Here is a 17,218-nt window from a genome sequence, read left to right as displayed (position 1 = left end):
ATCAAGCAGAGTACTTGCTGCACCACAGCCTCACTGGCAGCTCGTCAAGCAGAGTACTTGCTGCACCACAGTCTCACCCGCAGCTCATCAAGCAGAGTACTTGCTGCACCACAGCCTCACCCGCAGCTCATCAAGCAGAGCACTTGCTGCACCACAGTCTCACTGGCAGCTCATCAAGCAGAGCCCTTGCTGCACCACAGTCTCACCTGCAGCTCATCAAGCAGAGTACTTGCTGCACCACAGCCTCACTGGCAGCTCATCAAGCAGAGCACTTGCTGCACCACAGTCTTAGCAGCAGCTCATCAAGCAGAGCCCTTGCTGCACCACAGTCTCACCTGCAGCTCATCAAGCAGAGCACTTGCTGCACCACAGCCTCACCGGCAGCTCATCAAGCAGAGCACTTGCTGCACCACAGCCTCACTGGCAGCTCATCTAGCAGAGTACTTGCTGCACCACAGCCTCACCGGCAGCTCATCAAGCAGAGCACTTGCTGCACCACAGCCTCACTGGCAGCTCATCAAGCACAGCACTTGCTGCACCACAGCCTCACTGGCAGCTCATCAAGCACAGCACTTGCTGCACCACAGCCTCACTGGCAGCTCACCAAGCAGAGTACTTGCTGCACCACAGCCTCACTGGCAGCTCATCAAGCAGAGTACTTGCTGCACCACAGCCTCCCTGGTAGCTCATCAAGCAGAGCACTGGCTGCACCACAGCCTCCCTGGCAGCTCATCTAGCAGAGTACTTGATGCGCCACAGCCTCACTGGCAGCTCATCGAGCAGAGTACTTGCTGCACCACAGCCTCACTAGCAGCTCATCGAGCAGAGTACTTGCTGCACCACAGCCTCCCTAGCAGCTCATCGAGCAGAGTACTTGCTGCACCACAGCCTCACCGGCAGCTCATCTAGCAGAGTACTTGCTGCACCACAGCCTCACCGGCAGCTCATCTAGCAGAGTACTTGCTGCACCACAGCCTCACCGGCAGCTCATCTAGCAGAGTACTTGCTGCACCACAGCCTCACCAGCAGCTCATCGAGCAGAGCTCTTGCTGCACCACAGCCTCACCGGCAGCTCATCAAGCAGAGCACTTGCTGCACCACAGCCTCACCGGCAGCTCATTGAGCAGAGCTCCTGCTGCACCACAGCCTCACCGACACCCCACACTATAGAACTTTAATCCCTTCCACTTTTTCATGATTCTTTTGTCAATTTTTTCCTCCAGCAAGGAGCAATTGTGAAACTTAAGTGTTGATCTACACATTGATTTAACCAATCTCAGACCCATTATCCCTCTCAGAGAGCCGGGAATAGGACAGGGGAGTGTAGGGGGGAGTACATTGGTAGTGAGAGTAATTCTACACGAGATGCAAACAAATTATCTACAGTAGCCGAGTAATTCCCCTCTTTTACAACAAATCATTGCAGTTCATTATCTAGTGTGGAGGAGCTGTTTGTAAGTGTATTTTCTTCTGATTTGTGGCAGTTTAAACATCGATCACTCAGAGAAGGTGCAGCAAGGAGTCCGAGCCCAGACCTGCTCTGAGTGATCGAGCAGAGTACTTGCCGTAGGCACAGCTTCACCCGCAGCTCATCAAGCAGAGTACTTGCTGCACCACAGCCTCACTGGCAGTTCATCAAGCAGAGCACTTGCTGCACCACAGCCTCACCAGCAGCTCATCAAGCAGAGTACTTGCTGCACCACGGCCTTACCAGCAGCTCATCAAGCAGAGTACTTGCTGCTCCACGGCCTTACCAGCAGCTCATCAAGCAGAGCACTTGCTGCACCACAGCCTCACCAGCAGCTCATCAAGCAGAGTACTTGCTGCACCACGGCCTTACCAGCAGCTCATCAAGCAGAGTACTTGCTGTAGGCACAGCCTTACCAGCAGCTCATCAAGCAGAGTACTTGCTGTAAGCACAGCCTTACCAGCAGCTCATCAAGCAGAGTACTTGCTGTAGGCACAGCCTTACCAGCAGCTCATCAAGCAGAGTACTTGCTGTAGGCACAGCCTTACCAGCAGCTCATCAAGCAGAGTACTTGCTGCACCACAGCCTTACCAGCAGCTCATCAAGCAGAGTACTTGCTGCACCACAGCCTTACCAGCAGCTCATCAAGCAGAGTACTTGCTGCACCACATCCTTACCAGCAGCTCATCAAGCAGAGCACTTGCTGCACCACAGCCTAACTGGCAGCTTATCAAGCAGAGTACTTGCTGCACCACAGTCTCACTAGCAGCTCATCCAGCAGAGTACTTGCTGCACCACAGCCTCACTGGCAGCTCATCCAGCAGAGTACTTGCTGCACCACAGCCTCACTGGCAGCTCATCAAGCAGAGTACTTGCTGCACCACAGCCTCACTGGTAGCTCATCAAGCAGAGCACTTGCTGCACCACAGTCTCACCTGCAGCTCATCAAGCAGAGCACTTGCTGCACCACAGCCTCACTGGCAGCTCATCAAGCAGAGCACTTGCTGCACCACAAGTGTTGATCTACACATTGTTTTAACCAATCTCAGAGAGCCGGGAATAGGGCAGGGGAGTGTAGAGGGGAGTACATTGGTAGTTAGAGTAATTCTACACGAGATGCAAATAAATTATCTACAGTAGCCGAGTAATTCCCCTCTTTTACAACAAATCAGTGCAGTTTATTATCTAGTGTGGAGGAACTGTTTGTAAGTGTATTTTCTTCTGATTTGTGGCAGTTTAAACATCGATCACTCAGAGAAGGTGCAGCAAGGAGTCACAGCCCAGACCTGCTCTGAGTGATCGAGCAGAGTACTTGCTGTACCACAGCCTTACCAGCAGCTCATCAAGCAGAGTACTTGCTGCACCACAGCCTCACTGGCAGCTTATCAAGCAGAGTACTTGCACCACAGCCTCACTGGCAGCTCATCAAGCAGAGTACTTGCTGCACCACAGTCTCACCGGCAGCTCATCAAGCAGAGTACTTGCTGCACCACAGTCTCACCGGCAGCTCATCAAGCAGAGTACTTGCTGCACCACAGCCTTACCAGCAGCTCATCTAGCAGAGCACTTGCTGCACCACAGCCTCACTGGCAGCTTATCAAGCAGAGTACTTGCTGCACCACAGCCTCACTGGCAGCTTATCAAGCAGAGTACTTGCTGCACCACAGCCTCACTGGCAGCTCATCAAGCAGAGTACTTGCTGCACCACAGCCTCACTGGCAGCTTATCAAGCAGAGTACTTGCTACACCACAGCCTCACTGGCAGCTCATCAAGCAGAGTACTTGCTGTAGGCACAGCCTTACCAGCAGCTCATCAAGCAGAGTACTTGCTGCACCACAGTCTCACCGGCAGCTCATCAAGCAGAGTACTTGCTACACCACAGTCTCACCGGCAGCTCATCAAGCAGAGTACTTGCTGCACCACAGCCTTACCAGCAGCTCATCTAGCAGAGCACTTTGCTGCACCACAGCCTCACTGGCAGCTTATCAAGCAGAGTACTTGCTGCACCACAGCCTCACTGGCAGCTTATCAAGCAGAGTACTTGCTGCACCACAGCCTCACCCGCAGCTCATCTAGCAGAGCACTTGCTGCATCACAGCCTCACTGGCAGCTGATCAAGCAGAGTACTTGCTGCACCACAGCCTCACTGGCAGCTCATCAAGCAGAGCACTTGCTGCACCACAGCCTCACTGGCAGCTCATCCAGCAGAGTACTTGCTGCACCACAGCCTCACTGGCAGCTCATCAAGCAGAGTACTTGCTGCACCACAGCCTCACTGGCAGCTCATCAAGCAGAGTACTTGCTGCATGCACAGCCTCACCAGCTGCTCATCCAGCAGAGTACTTGCTGCACGCACAGCCTCACCAGCTGCTCATCAGGCAGAGTACTTGCTGCACCACAGCCTCACCGGCAGCTCATCAAGCAGAGTACTTGCTGCACCACAGTCTCACCGGCAGCTCATCAAGCAGAGTACTTGCTGCACCACAGTCTCACCAGCAGCTCATCAAGCAGAGCACTTGCTGCACCACAGCCTCACCGGCTGCTCATCCAGCAGAGTACTTGCTGCAGCACAGCCTCACCGGCAGCTCATCAAGCAGAGCACTTGCTGCACCACAGCCTCACCGGCTGCTCATCCAGCAGAGTACTTGCTGCACGCACAACCTCACCAGCAGCTCATCCAGCAGAGTACTTGCTGCACGCACAGCCTCATCGCAGCTTCTCCATATTAAATTATGTTGCACATACCCCAGCTCAGCTGTATCCCTCCAAATCTCCTGGGAGGGAATTTTTCCAGTAACAAAACAAGCCAGGGACTGTCCCTGGAAATCATGGACTGTTGACAACTATGAAGTTTTTCAATATATTTTAATGATCTATTTTGCCTCCTTTTAATGCATTTTAGCTTTGAAAAGAGACCATGGAATGCTACTACTGACTTCTCAAAGCTAATCCTGCTTCATATCTGTTCCTAATTGGCTTCATCAGATAACTGCATAACAATACACTTTTTACTAAAAGGAATATAAACAAATACACGACAGGCTAAACCAGAATGCCTGACCAGTATTCATAAGAGGCGCCAGATAAGTATACTAGGTAAGTAAAAAGTGGATAATAGATATGGTAATATACATTTGACACATATACAGTTATAGATTAGATGCTGTACTTTTGACAGATATATACTGAATAGTGTGATATACTGTTGGTAGGTATAAGGCCTGTCGAATGACAGGTCTAATAGACTGAGATAAATGATGGTCAAGGTACAATAAACCATATAACAATAAAAATTAGTAATAACTAGACAGTGATTATATCTCCAATGTTACCAGAGTATACAAATAATTAATAAAAAAATGCATAAAACATATATTGTATACTGGTCAATACACAAACACTCAAATAAAATAAAGTCAGAAGAAATTAATATCCAAGTGTAATAATAGTGGATAAAAAGTCCTGGTAGAGAACTTGTCCAGAAATAGAACTTCCCAAAACTGGGAGAATTCCACGGCTTCAGGCAGCTCCTCTAATGTGAAGATCCCCTCAAGGATAATATTGTCTATTATCGTAGATTTAAAGACGATTTAATTATCATATGGAAAGGAGAAAAGGAAAAAGCTTATGATTTTGTCAACCTTTTGAATAGAAATGAAGTGGGAATCAGATTTACTTCAGAATTTAATGATCAAGTCATGAATTATTTAGATGTGAAATTGTCAGGGAGTAGTGACTCAAAAATACATACAGAAGTATACATTAAACCAATAACTGGGAACACTCTCCTTCATGCACAAAGCAATCACCCAAGGAGGGTGTTTGGATCTGTTGCCAAAGGACAATTTATTAGAATCAAACATAATTGCAGCACAGAAGAGTCATACAACACACATTCTGAATTATTGACAAATTAAAGAGTCGTGGATATTCAAAGAATATCATAAAAATAGCAAAATTAACAGTAGACAAAATCAATAGGAGTGATCGTCTCAAAGACAAGATCAAAACAATTAAGTCACAAGAAAAGGTTAAGTTTGTTACAACTTACAGTAACCAATTCCATGAAATATGCAAAATTATAAACAAACATACACCTTTGTTGCAAGCTGATGAGAAATTGATAGGATTAGCACGACAGGGATTCAGATTTACATTCAAGAAAGGGATGTCAATAGGCAATCACATAGCCCCTGTCCTAAAGTAATATGTCTACCATAGGAATCTGTATACTACGTCACTTCCGGTGACGTATAATCAGCTGGTGGAGGTTTGTGGCGCTCACTGCGCATGCGCTAGAGGCCCAAACTCCTTTCAACAGCTGATGACAATATGAGGAGGTTATGTGGCACGCGCACGTTACTGGTTACAAAATCACAATGAACAAGCGGTGTGTCATTGGATTTTGTAACCAGAAAGGGTTGCTAAATACGGTCAACTTTTACTAGTTCAAGGCCTGAACTTTCACATACTTTATCTTTTGTCAAACAGAATCGTTTTTAAGAAATGTATTATTGGTGGCTTATGACATTTGTACTAATGACTTATCTAGCACTGACTTGCACACAGAGAGCTCATAATACGACTATATATAATTGTGCATTTTGGCTATTAGGCTAATGGTAACATTTGATTGCAGCTGTGTTTAGGCTAATACAACTATATATAATTGTGCATTTTGGCTATTAGGCTAATGGTAACATTTGATTGCAGCTGTGCTTTTTCCTTCATATTTATAAATAGCTAATATGTGAACTCATGTGGTTAAAATGTAAGTGCATTGCTTGATACTGGAAACTAGAACAATGTGATGTTTATGAAAAAACCTTTGGGAGCCATTTAGGGAATATAAGAAACAAAAACATAAATGTTCTCACTCCTTACATCGTGTAATCTTTAATTGATGACAATTCTCTATAAAATGAGGGGATGTTCTTATAACTATGACACTTTAATTGAAATCACATTGGACTTTATTGGAGTTACAGCATGTCTGGCCATATTAAAGGAACATGAAACCCAATTCTATTTTCTTTTGTGATTCAAAGAGAGCATGCAATTTTAAACAACTTTCAAATTTACTTCTATAATCTAATTTGTTTTGTTTTCTTGGTATTCTTATACATTGGTAGGCTCAGGAGCTGCTGATTGGTGGCTGCACATATATACTTCATTTTATTGGCTCAGTGATGTGCATTGCTGTTTCTGCAACAAAGAATACCAAGAGAATGAAGCAATTTAGAAAATATAAGTAAATTGGAAAGTTGTTTAAAATGATATTCTCTTTCTGAATGATGAAAAAAAAAATATTTTTTTTGTTTCACGTCCCTTTTAACTATCTCTTATTATACTTAAAGGAACATGAAACCCATATTTTTTTTCTTTCATGATTTAAAAAGAGCATGCCATTTTAAACAACTTTCTAATTTACTTCTATTAGCTAATTTGCTTCATTCTCTTGATATACATTGCTGAAAAGCATATCTAGATAGGCTCAATAGCTGCTGATTGGTTGCTGCACATAGATGCCTCGTGTGATTGGCTCATCCATATGCATTGCTATTTCTTCAACAAAGCATATCTAAAGAATTCAGCAAATTAGAAAATAGAAGTAAATTGGAATATTGTTTAAAATTGTATTCTCTACTTGAATCATGAAAGAATTTTTTGGGGTTTAGTGTCCCTTTAAAGTGCTAAGGATGACAGAAGCAGACAGTGCATAAAGAACAATTGATTCTGTTCTTATAACTATGACACTTTAATTGAAATCACATTGGACTTTATTGGAGTTACAGCATGTCTGGCCATATTAAAGTGCTAAGGATGACAGAAGCAGACAGTGCATAAAGAACAAATGATTCTGTATAGGATCAGATTTAAAAGTGACACAAAAGACACAGGTTTTTCTCACGCCTTTGATGCTATAGGATAACACCTTGCTTTACGGTGCAAATGTAACCCTATGGCAGGAAAGAGCATCTAACCTCTTCTTGAAATGTAGATCACATGGTACCAGACACATACAGGGAATAGTTGCACTCATTTTTACATTTCAATTCTTATTAATTGATCATTGTGACCAGGGATAGGCAAGGTGTCCGTACACAGACACTGGTGTCCATGACAAGCCCTTGCAGTGTCCGCCACAACCTTAGTATATGTTTTGCTTGAATAATAGGAATTAAAAAAAATATGTAGTGTGCATAAAGTTTCATCTTACTCAAGTGAAAAGTTAGTGTGTAGCTGGTCACTTTTTATGTCCCACACTCAAATGGTTGGGATACTTTGTTCACAGACAGAATACAGCTCCACCCTCCTGCAGCTGACAACTTATATTTAGTTTATCCACCCAAACAGAATGTGCACAGTGGCAAGTGAGGTAGGTATTGCTGGCCACAATTAAATATATAGAATTACTGAAAAACATTATGCAAATTATTCAATATGAAATTTAGTTTATATATAAAATTTAGGCCTCGTCAGTGAGGTGTAGCCATATTCCTCTAAGCACACTGAGCAAGAAGTCTATGTCTGGGAGACTAAATACACATAGAGAGAATCACAGTCACAGGAATGAACAACTGTCTCAAAACCATATATTTAGTGTATATATATATATATATATATATATATATATATATTAATATTTGTATTTCAAAAAAGGTTTCTTGTGTTTAAAAATGTAAAGTATATATTCCACATTCTCAGGGAATAGATAAAACCTTTACAAAACCTCTGTTACAAAGAAATGCTCAGACGTTTTGTATTTTATTAATTAAAATAATACTATTTTATTCAGCCAGTATCAAAAAAAGGTCTAAAATGTATTTTTACCAGCACAATGTATTAAATGCATTTAATTTAAGATGTATTCTGTGCACTTTTTATGTGAAGAGCAGAGAATAAGCCATATTTCAATTTTTACCTCAGGCTTTGAACAATGCCATATCTGACACAAAATTGAAGCTTATCACGAACTTCACTTTTGTTTTATTTTAACTTGACATATATTTTGAACTCCAAGTGTTTTTATAAATCAAATATGACTTTTTATGAGACATCCACTGTGTTAGATTGATCTGACATTTGGGGGGATTTGTTTTGTATTTGTTAACACTGTAATATTTGTTTTAGCTCCAACAAAGGCTAACTCAACCACATTTGTGTTTTTTCACAATACACTGTTATTTACTATAACTAGGCCTTTCTTTTAAAATGATATTTACTAAATAACCAATTACAGGAGAATGTATCTGAACTCTAATAACCCTTTGCACTACTATAAAAAGCTTTTCAGGCCTATACAACTTGCTGTAGACATGTGCCAGTTAATCCCTGAAGCTCACAGGTAACAAGAAATGTATATCTAATTGGGGGAGGGCGTTTTCTGCCTGTTACGGGCAAAGCTAACTGTACATAAAAGCCGGTTTGACCAAACACTTTTTTTTAAATAATATATTTAGTATATGCAAAGTCTTTTTTAAATGATATTTACTAAATACTCCTTTAATTTGTTATTTAGTAAATAAAGCTCATGTATAAGTGCTGGCTTGGGAAAGTCTATGGTTAAAACAGGGATTTTACACCATTAAATATGGCTCCCCTATTGTTCGTGGCCCTTATTTAAAACCCCTATAACATTTTTGGAAGTAAAATCATGTTAATAAGTTATCGCCTTATCTGTGAGAGAATGTAAAATAGTTTAATACCAACAACTATCCCTTTAAGGGGTTCAACTTTTTGCATTGCAAAGTATTGCTGGCCTCTGGCACACAATTGGTTTAAAGGGATATAAAACCCAACATTTTTCTTTCATGTTTTAGAGAGAACATACAATTTGAAACAATTTTACAATTAATTTCAATGATCAAATTTGCTTCATTCCTTTGGCACTCTTTGTTGAAGGAGCAGCATTTGTTGAAGGAGCAGCATTTTTTAGTCATGCAAAGGGTTATTAGAGTTCAGATACATTCTCCTGTAATTGGTTATTTAGTAAATATCATTTAAAAAAGAAAGGCCTAGTTATAGTAAATAACAGTGTATTGTGAAAAAACACTCATGTGGTTGAGTTAGCCTTTGTTGGAGCTAAAACAAATATTACAGTAGTAACAAATACAAAAAAAATCCCCCCCAATGTCATATCAATCTAACATAGTGGATGTCTCATAAAAAGTCATATTTGATTTAGAAAAACACTTGGAGTTCAAAATATATGTCAAGTTAAAATAAAACAAAAGTGAATTTCGTGATAAGCTTCAATTTTGTGTCAGATATGGCATTGTTCACAGCCTGAGGTAAAAATTGAAATATGGCTTATTCTCTGCTCTTCACATAAAAATTAAATGCATTTAATACATTGTGCTGGTAAAAATACATTTTAGACCTTTTTTTGATACTGGCTGAATAAAATAGTATTATTTTAATTAATAAAATACAAAACGTCTGAGCATTTCTTTGTAACAGAGGTTTTGTAAAGGTTTTATCTATTCCCTGAGAATGTGGGGTATATACTTTACACTTTAAAACACAAGAAACCTTTATTGAAATACAAATATATATATATATATATATATATATATAAAAGAACACTTTGTAAGTAAGTAGCGCACACATAGACTTTAACAATATAATTTCAAAAGGTACCTGTATACCACTCACTGTCCGGTAACACGCTGGGGAGCAATTGGCTCAGGGTGTATGGAGATCTGCAGCTGTGGAGACTGAGCCGGTCTGTAGTCAGCGTCTGAGTAAATAGAATATATTCCAATGGATTGTCCCCACTTGTAGCGCAAAAAATCTCTCTCCAAAGAAAAGTAAAACTTCCTTTATTGTAGTAACAAAAGTAAAAACATGACAGCCTACACACGACTGTAATAAAGCACTTAATGTAAAAACACAGTGTCAGTGATCTGAACCACATGCAGACATGTTTCGTGCAGTTGCGCACAGTGATCAAGTGCGCAACTGCACGAAACATGTCTGCATGATACCTACATGAGACTGCCAGGAAATCCAGAAATCGCATATAAAAAGGATCTGTTGAGGATTTTGGACCAAGCCAAGGAACAAGGGATACTTAACAGTAAAGAATACGAGTACATCAATATCAGCCATCCAAGAACCCCCATCATCTATCATCTACCGAAGATCCATAAAACGCTGGAGAAACCGCCAGGGAGACCCATCATCTCAGGCATTGGATCCCTGAGCTCAAATCTATCCGAATATATTGATCTAAACCTCCAAAAATATGTGAGGCAATTACCTTCCTACCTGAAAGACTCGACACAGGTACTCAACCTCCTAGATGGAATAACCTGGGAAGATGGATACATTCTGGCTACCTGTGACGTCACGTCCCTTTACACGTGCATCCCTCACGAAGAGGGTCTGGAAGCGGTTGAATTCTTCTTAGATAGAGATGAGGATCTCCAAGTAGAACAAAAGGAGTTTATTCTGGAGGGAATTCGATATATTCTGAGCCATAACTACTTCTGCAATGAAGGGAAGTATTACCGACAGATATGCGGTACGGCGATGGGGACCAGGTTCGCACCAAGCTACGCGAACCTGTATATGGGAAAGTGGGAGCACATCTTCTGGGAGTCATGCCCAGCGAGTGCGGACCTGGTCCTCTATCGCCGATACATAGATGACATCATCATTATATGGAAGGGGACACAAGAAGACTTGGACTACACCTTTGAAGTAATGAATAAAAGTACTGAAAATCTGAAATTCACGTACAGCTGTAGTAGGAGCGATCTGATCTTTCTGGACCTCAAGATTGAGATTGTCCAAAACAAAATAGAAACTTCGACATTCTTTAAGAAAGTGGATAGCAACAACTTCATTCACAGAATAAGCTGCCACCACAAGTCCTGGAAAGATAACATACCGACCGGACAACTATTACGAATAAGGAAAAATTGCTCAACTGATGAAAAATGGGAACAACAGGCGGAACTCATAAAGAACAAATTCCTAGAGCGAGGTTATAATGAGATCGATTTGGAACAGAAAGTGCAGGAAATCAGCCACATTGAAAGAACTAAGTTAATGACATACAAAAGAAAAGAGAAACCACCAGGAGATGAGACTCTCAACATCAATATGATCACCGAATACAGTGGGAATAAGAAAATTATCGAAAGGATAATTCAGAAACATTGGTCACTTTTAAGGGATGATGACATCATTGGCGAGATTCTCCCTTCTAAACCAAGATTCATTTATAGGAAGACGAAGAATTTAAGAAGTAAACTAGCTCCTAGTTTACAGAGGAAAAAGGCATTAGGTGTCAAGGACGTTTATGGTAAAGAGATAAACGGTTTCTTTCCCTGTCCATCATGCAAAGCGTGTGGGCACGGCATCAAATCCTCAACCTTCAGTTGTTACCAGACGAAAGAAAAATACAAGATCCGTAACCTGATCAGATGTCGGGATAGCGGAGTGATCTATCTGCTACAATGCACCTGCGGACTACAGTATGTAGGCCAGACCTCTCGAACCCTAAGGGATAGAATCCGGGAGCATTTACTTTGCATTGAAAAACTAAATATGGATACAGCACTCTATCGCCATTTTTCAACTAAACATCAAGGAAACATAAAAGACCTATCATTTATGGGTATAGAGAAAGTAACAAAAGATTGGAGAGGCGGAGACTATATAAACAAAATACGTTTCACGGAATCAAAATGGATTTTCGACCTCGACTGCCTTTTTCCAAAAGGATTAAATAACAAGGAGGACCTTTCCCACCTACTCAATATCAGCTGATACCCATAAGTGGATAGCCACAACTGATGAGCAGCCTTAAAATATGAGGATGGCAACGAAACCTTACACATGTACTTGTCTTCCCTGTAAATTAAAAAATACCAAAGATGCAAAAAGTTATGAACGAAGTCTACCATTATCATATCCTTCCAGATTCACTGTATCATCCAAAGACTGAACCACCTGATGAGTCTAACCATCAAAAATGGAATAAAAGGCTGATATATCCTGCCAAATCCGAAAAACATCTCCATCTCGGTATCCCGGCTCCGATATGTTATAGCTTGACACTGATAGCCCAGATTGAGCTTCAACTGCACCAACTTACATTCATCATAGTGGGTATTAAGCACACTAAAATTAGTGGCTTCGAAAAACAGATTTGCATATGTCCATATGTAACTACCCCTAACCCTAAGTCTATAAACAGATTTGCACAAATCCATAGGCCACTACCCCTAACCCTATGTAAATTGTCTTCTTCCTCGACAATTATTAATGCTCCCCTTCCACGGTGTCACCTAATTAGGTCAACTATGTCCATTATCTTAGTAACACACAGGCTCGAACATCAAATTCTGAGATCCAAAAAGAAAAACAACATTATCGGATCTCTCCACTAAACTACCAGGGATACGATACACAATCATCCTATAGTATATAAGGGATTCTCACTTCGAGGCCCAAAGGACCAGAAGGCTAGAGGTAGCCCCAATTTTGAGGGGACTAATGAACATTATCCCAGTCTTGTCTTATAATTAGACAAGTTTTACCCCTGGTGTAAACTGATTTTAAGTTACACAATAAGAAAGATGGGATCATGCGATACACTATGACTATATGACCAATTACGACTACACTACCACGTATTTCTACAACAACTGACACGGATCCTTCATAAATATTTTATAATTATTTTACTAATATGTGAGTCCGGCATTGCAAGGTTGGATTGAAAAATCCAATACTATGCATACTACACGAACAGATAATGATAGCGGACGATCCCCTGGGTCACAGCCATACTAGAAAGTCAATAGATCCAACACATCTGACGATTATTTCCGTTCTCCTAAACGTGATATACTTTCATTATCAAGGAAGATATATTCTCTCTCTATTCTCTCTTTCATCAATTTCTTATCACGATATTATAGAGATGTATTGGCCTGATTTCCCTTAAATAACGGACAAGACACTTTTGCCTAAGTTTGTGGGGTCTCTGATAACAAATAAGTCCTAAATTAAGTGACTCGATTGTTTTAGGATAATATAGGCTTAGTGCAACATGTGAGATGTAGCCCTAATCTCTCTATTGGTAATATAAGGCAACTATTTGACTTTTTGATTTTTCAACTTCTTGATTCTTCAAATATAATATACGGACCGAATTCCTTTACTTGTTATAACTAGATTAGACAAGACATACCATCGTATATTAGGAATGAGGAAGGATTGCATGTACCAAGTTGGTATCACACAGGAATCCCCTCTACTATTTCTACAAATAACACATCGCCTGCACACACCGTATCTTACAGGAATATACACCACTAAGGTGTATTTTATCGCTATTATGTTGATAGATTATATAGGTCTTTGCATAATCAAGTTTACCCTAGCGATTCACAGTAAGGATTTAACCCCCTGCTTGTTATATAACAAGGATACTCTAACGAGACTGCAATGAATAATATTAGGGCTACGAGTGACGTCATGACCAATCGGAGAAGCAGAATGTGATCGTAAGGAATATTTATATAAACATCACAAAATTTTATAATAAATAACTCATTTTGGTACCATTGGTAATAACTAAACATTGGGAAGCACAAATTAGGTGCACCTGATAATAGATATAATCATTAGAATACACTGTAAAACCATAACAGTTTCACGCCAACCGGAAGTGACGTCACTGCCCGAACGGAGGTTAAGCTGTACATAGTCGGCATAAACTACCCAATAACGGATTATTTTTAATATTGGGAGAACATGATAGAAAAGGCTTTGAGAGTAATGTAAAAGAGATCGCCATTTGGATAGTTTGGCATCTCAATCAGATATTTTAATACAATACACAACCGGAAGTGATGAGTAAAACCTACATCCGGGTTCTGATAGCCTGAATGCTATAATAGACCACCAGTTAGCATAGAAAACCAGTCTTGAAAAAGGCCTATATGAGGCCGAAACGCGTAGACCAGTACTGGTGAGTTTGATTTCGATCTTAGCTGATTGTCATTTATTTTTCTGCACATTGCTGTCTTTTGCTTTTTCCACAGGTTTGTTTTTGCCAAGCATTTTTATATTTGATATTTTGGATATCTGATTTTTTGTTTTTTTGCACTTGGGTTCGAGACCGTGGTCTCAATTGCATATCATGCTGCAATAAGAGTTCTTCATTTTGTTTTTCACTTGGATACAACACTACAATCGATGTTTTGACACTGAATTGTTTTTTCACTTTGCTGACAGACTAACATTAACTGTTTATTTTGAGGAACTATATTAATTTACCTTCTACACCTGAAAGTTTCTTCACATCCATTTTTTTCTCTTTTTTCTACTTATCCTCACATCTGGGCTTTTTTTCGATTTTTTCATTTTTTTCATCTTTTCATTTTTTTCGATTTGATAGGAGCACCGGAATTCACAAATATCAACATTTTTTTGAATAATTTTTGTTTTTTTGGACACTTTTGGATTGTTTAAATATCATCTATCACTATCTGTTTTGGTGTCACGTTTGGATATCATTTGTGGTCTTATTATACCCCCTTGGATCAGACCATTCCACCTGATTGTTTTTCTATATAAGGACTGCACTAGCCAGTGCTTAAATTTGCACCAACAACATTCGCTCCTATTGCATTTAACTATGTTTTTATGTTGATTGTTTTATGTTGAACATTTTTCGCTGTACCATGGATCCATGAGATTGGATATACAATCCTACCAAGAGGGGCAAAGTTTCCCAAACCTCAAAATGCCTATAAATACACCCCTCACCACACCCACAATTCAGTTTTACAAACTTTGCCTCCTATGGAGGTGGTGAAGTAAGTTTGTGCTAAGATTTCTACGTTGATATGCGCTTCTCAGCATTGTTGAAGCCCGATTCCTCTCAGAGTACAGCGAATGTCAGAGGGACGTGAAGGGAGTATCACCTATTGAATACGATGATTTCCCTAACGGGGGTCTTTTTCATGGGTTCTCTGTTATCGGTCGTAGAGATTCATCTCCTACCTCCCTTTTCAGATCGACGATATATTCTCAAATTTACCATTACCTCTACTAAAGAACTGTTTTAGTACTGGTTTGGCTATCTGCTAAATGTGGATGGGTGTCTTTTGGTAAGTATGTTTTCATTTACTTAAGACAGTCTCAGCTATGGTTTGGCACTTTATGCAAATTATATAAAGTTCTAAATATATGTATTGTACTTATATTTGCCATGAGTCAGGTTCATGTATTTCTTTCTGCAGACTGTCAGTTTCATATTTGGGAATATAAACACTTTAAGAAATTTGTTTCTTACCTGGGGTTTAGTCTTTTTCAATTTGACTACTTTTGCATTTGCGGGTATTAGGCCCGCGGGTGCGTCAAATGTTAGACTTTATTGCGTCATTTTTGGCGCGGGAAAATTACGTTTTTGACGCAACTTCGTCATTTCCGGCGTCATACGTGACGTCGAGATCTTTCACACGGCGGCGTCATTAGTGACGCAAGTGTGTCATTTCCGGTCATTTTTGGCGCCAAAAAAGTTTACGTTACGTTGTGCGTCATACTTGGCGCCAATTTTCTTCATTATTTCAATACCCCATTGTTGTTTGCCTCCTGCTTTCTTTTCTATCAAGAGGCCTATGCTTTTGCATTTTTTCCCATTCCTGAAACTGTCATTTAAGGAAATAGATAATTTTGCTTTATATGTTGTTTTTTCTCTTACATTGAGCAAGATGTCCCAATCTGATCATGTCTCTAAAGTTTCTGCTGGAACATTGCTGCCTGACATCGGTTCTACCAAAGTTAAGTGCATTTGTTGTAAAATTGTAGAAATTATTCCACCGAATGTCATTTGTAATAGTTGTCATGATAAACTTTTACATGCAGATAGTGTTTCTATCAGTAATAGTACATTGCCAGTTGCAGTTCCTTCAACTTCTAATGTGCATGATATACCTGTAAAAAATTTTTTTTATTTTTTTTTATTGAGATAATTCCAAAATATACATAGAAAAGCATTTGGAAAAAAGACAAGAAAAAAACAAACAAATAGAAAAACTGTTACATTAACATCAATTGTTACAATGGATAATTGTTTGTTACAATTAGGCAATTAATTTTATAACCAGTAGGACTCGAGGTTGAGCATTTTTGATGGGTTGGACAACAAGTACCAATTGGCCGACACTCAAGAGTGATATTATACAATAGATATGTTTATGATGGAAGTGACCTTTGTGGGAATGTCCGTGACCCTGTTCTGACTGTCATGAAGTAGCTCTATGTTGTAAGTATGTTTCGGCTCTAAACGTAGGGATGTTTTATGCTAGATTTTAGTTTCATAGTGTATTAATTAATAGGATTGGGCAAGTGGATGGGTTGCTGTTGGCTGTTGATGTATTCTTCCCATAGAAATGATATGTTATGGAATTCTTCTACCCGCCTAGTGCTGGTGTAATGATATTTCTCCAGTTGGAGATAGTGTGTCACCCTGGACCTCCAGACCGCGGGGGATGGCAGGTCAGGTCTTTTCCAATTAAGAGGGATTAGTCTCTTAGCAGAATTGACCAGAATTGTAAGGAGTGATCTTTTTAGTTTGCATGAAATTTTGGGAAATTTATTGAAAAGAAAAACCCACGGGGTTAACGGAAGTGATGCACCCATAGCTTTTTCAATCTCTGGTCTGAGGGAGTACCAGAAGGATGATGCTGTCGGGCATGTCCACCAGATATGTGCAAAAG

The 17,218-nt window shown here is 40.2% G+C and overlaps 1 long non-coding RNA gene across 1 annotated transcript in view; it reads left to right on the top strand.

Moving 5' to 3' along the window:
• The first annotated feature begins 3,623 nt into the window (after positions 1-3,623).
• Positions 3,624-17,218, top strand: part of LOC128655226 (uncharacterized) — a 46,301-nt gene continuing 32,706 nt past the window's right edge. The window contains exon 1 of the long non-coding RNA XR_008401735.1: positions 3,624-4,565. This is a non-coding gene — a long non-coding RNA (uncharacterized LOC128655226). The remainder of the gene's footprint in view (positions 4,566-17,218) is intronic.

This window comes from Bombina bombina, chromosome 4 (genome assembly GCF_027579735.1).
Source record: "Bombina bombina isolate aBomBom1 chromosome 4, aBomBom1.pri, whole genome shotgun sequence".
NCBI classification, from domain to species: domain Eukaryota; kingdom Metazoa; phylum Chordata; class Amphibia; order Anura; family Bombinatoridae; genus Bombina; species Bombina bombina.
Note: the sequence above shows the minus strand (reverse complement) of the source record. Positions and strands in the feature narration are given on the sequence as shown.